Source organism: Haplochromis burtoni, unplaced genomic scaffold (assembly GCF_018398535.1).
Source record: "Haplochromis burtoni strain Fernald_Lab_line unplaced genomic scaffold, NCSU_Asbu1 Contig_534, whole genome shotgun sequence".
NCBI classification, from domain to species: domain Eukaryota; kingdom Metazoa; phylum Chordata; class Actinopteri; order Cichliformes; family Cichlidae; genus Haplochromis; species Haplochromis burtoni.
In genome coordinates, this window is record NW_024582895.1 from 302,955 (window position 1) to 306,678 (window position 3,724).

The following is a 3,724-nucleotide window of genomic DNA, read 5'->3' on the forward strand; positions in this document are numbered from 1 at the left end:
TGTGTGTGTGTGTGTGTGTGTGTGTGTGTGTGTGTGTGTGTGTGTGTGTGTGTGTGTGTGTGTGTGTGTGTATGTAAATGGGTAAAGAATGAAACTTGTCAGATTGCAGTAATTTTTAGTTTTACTTGTTATTTGTTAGTTGAAGGAAAGTCTAAGAGTAAAATATTACTTTTCCTAATTTTTCTTTGCATTTGTCCAGATCCAGGCTGCAATTAAAACTAAGAGAATTGGTATTAATATGAACCCTACTGCCCTAGAAACGGGAAATATATTTATCCTGAGGTCCAATAGTTAACAGGACGGTAGATTGAGTAGATTGTACCTGAGGGACAGAAATGGACATTTACTCCACCATGCATACCAGCCCTTCTTTGTGATTTTATGGAGATTACCACTTCGTGGCTAAGTTGCTGTCAATTCGAATTGCTTCTGCTTTGTTACAATACCACTAACAACAGTGGCATCATTACTAGCAAGCAAATGTCATTACTTGGACCTTGTTGAACAGCTGGCATCTTATCATTGTACCATGTCTATCCCAGCTACCATAGGGTAGCATGTCTTTAGACCATGGCAGGAATCTGGAGCTGGAGTGAGCTGGAGTGCACACACATGCAGAACATGCATGTTCTGTTGCTCTTGCTTTGATCCAGAGGCACTGGATCAAAGCTGACTCCTGCTGCCCCAGGAGTCTATTGTACCTTGACCATTAACCCTTTTATGTAAACTTTCTATCAAAGGAACCTCATTGTCTCAGTCTTTGAATATAGCAGATGGCGGAAATTATGCCACTGCAACATATTTTGGGGACTGCCTGACAGTAAATATATGGGAAAAGAGATTAAATTATAGCTAACCATTGGAAACAACCCACCGTTAATAGATAAAGAAAAAATTGTCAACTCAACAGTGTGCTGAAGAAGCAGTTAGAAACCAAAGAAGCCTGAGAGAAACGCAACATGGGTCTGGGGCTCTTGCTCTTGCTCTTTTTGATCCAGCGCTCAAGCAGATTTTGTTGAATTTCTCCCTGACATTGCTTATTGTGTTTTCTGTGAACACCAAAAACATCTTTAGATTGCCTGCTCACAAAGGTAGAACTGGAAAAAAGACGTCTGGTAGACAGTGGCTTTTCAGAAAGTAGAGCATCTTCTTTCCAGCCCCTGAGGTATTCTGTCACTGTCTTCCACTGTCTGTGGAAGTAGTATGGCTTCATCATGTTACCCTGGTCGTTGTATTTCTGACAACCGCATGACATTTTGTGTCAAATCCACCTCTGCCCCAAAGGGTCTAAAAGCCTGTCATGCTCCTCGCTTTTGTTGCATACTTCGTCCATTTTTCAGTGAAAAATGTCCGAGTGGAATTCTTTTGGAGTATATAAAGATTAATATAAATTGCTACCGTATTTTTATTTTTGTCTGCTTTATGTCCTTTCACCTTTTATTATGCACTTATGACCTTTTACAGTCTAGTATAACATTATATTGGTGCTTCATAAAAAATTTAAATTAATTATCAAGAATCATGACGGCTGAAAAAGTTTTCATTCAGTTCACTGTGTAGTTGTTTATAGTGAAAGAAACTGAAATGCAATGTTTAAACTCTTTGTTTTATTTATATTATAGTTTTATCTTTCATTTAAAGTTCCCATTGTAAGCTAAACAAAAGTGAAATCCCTTTGTTTCAGAGTCTGAAAAGTAGTTTTTCGTTTATTTGTTTTTTAAATGTCCTGTTTTCCAAAGCACCTCAGTCAGGCAAAGTCTCCTTTCCAGTACCCTGGTTTAAACCTACCCATGGAGACTGAGAAATGTTATCCCCCCTATTAGATCACACTCTTCAATTACCCCTTCTTAAAAAAGGACATAATCCCAACTTCCATGCAACATTACAGAGGGATCTCAGCCAAAAAAGCCAGACAACATCCAGAACCGCGAGAAACTCAGCATGGCTTTCATTCACCCCATTGGTCCCGCCACCAAGGAGCTGTTTAACCGCTTCAGTGACCTCACTCCCAGTCTAGCCAGTTTGTCTCAATCACACTAGCTCGGATTCCTTTCCCATGAGAGGTGTGATGCTCTGGGTCCCAAAAGTTAGTTTCAAACCTTATGCACACAATTGCAGCTCAACTCTCATAGTACCACACCCCTAAAACACCTGGGAGTGATGGGCCGGCACGAGGGGAAAAATGTAGGTCATATGGCTCAGTACTGCAATATCAATTCCTCCGATATTGGATATTTATATTCTAGAGTTGATTATCATATTAAAATATTTATATTTTCATAATTTGGGGTAAATTTGTAGTTGATCATAAAAAGGAACACAGTGGAAAATAACTATATTATTGGGATTGTCTAAATGATTAATAGGTACCATTTCTTCTTCCTCCTGTCATAGCAATACACGAAACATGCGAAACACGGCTGTATAAATGCCTCAGGCTCACGTGTGCTCACTCATTCAGTGGACGATGGACGATCATCGTCCACTGAATAAAGAGGATGAGAGGGACAGGTGCTGCTAAAGAGAGATAGCCAGCGCTCATGGAGTCCTTTGGTGCTGCAGGCAGGCTCTATCCAGGTACAGAGGGAGAAAATGTTGAACTCTTGGCGACATGTAGCACTACTGCTGAATTTCGGAAATTGGAATTACGTCTAGGCTTAGGCTTTTTGTTTAAACTTCCCTTCATCCTTAAAACCCATTTGTTCAAATTAGTAAATATGTTATTAAAATAAATGCTACAATAAATAGCTGTATGAGTTTAGCTTGAAGTAATATGTATGACCCTGAGATCACCTCGCATCAACTCAGTTGGCCTAGATTTAGCCAGGTAAGATTGTAGAGTAGAACATTTAATAAATGCTAGGTATCATTACAAAGTACAGAGCAGTTGCAGTAAAACAGCCAATGTAGGCTTTAAAAAAATAAAACTTCAACTCAGAAATATGCCATACATAGATAAAAACACATATCTTTAAATTTATTCTAAATTGTATTAATATTTTCAATCAGTCACATTTTTTGAGTGATTCTAAATTCCATGTTTTTAAAACCTGTATGATAATTCTTCATAATTAAGCATTATGAAAGGTATGATTTTTAATACAGTACTTTTTACTTAGTCAAGTCAGATGGCTTTACTGTCATTATAACTATGTGCAGTGGTTCAGTACACAGTGAAGCGAGACAGCGTTCCTCCAAGACCATGGTGCTGCATGCTACAAGTTTTTCACAAAAAAACATGCACAAAAAAACAGTGCAATGCCAGACGGTACAGAACGATACAGACACAAGACAGTGCAACAGAAATGTGCAAAAGACTGAGCAGTGTGCAAAGAGTAACTTGATGTGCGTGGTTGTGCGCGTGTGTATGACATTGTGCAAATAAGTGCTTGGTAGTGACGTATACAGTGGGGCAAAAAAGTATTTTTTTGCCCCACTGTAAAAAAAAAGTATTTTTTTGCCCCACCGGTATCTGGTGCCATTATGGTACCAGTTCTGACATAAACGGTAGTAACCAGACCGAAAAGCAGCGCATATTTCGGTGCTTTTTCCCCCCTGAGATGTCACACACTTTGAATTCTAGCCAATCATTTTACCTTTGCAAGTGTAGTAGGCGGACCCAGGTACGTACAGTGGGGCAAAAAAGTATTTAGTCAGCCACCGATTGTGCAAGTTCCCCCACTTAAAATGATGACAGAGGTCAGTAATTTGCACCAGAGGTACA

The 3,724-nt window shown here is 39.2% G+C and overlaps 1 protein-coding gene across 1 annotated transcript in view; it reads right to left on the minus strand.

Annotated features, from left to right (window-relative positions):
• Positions 1-3,724, minus strand: part of LOC102292861 (C-C chemokine receptor type 3) — a 12,995-nt gene that overhangs the window by 2,609 nt on the left and 6,662 nt on the right. The gene's annotated exons all lie outside the window — the stretch shown is intronic.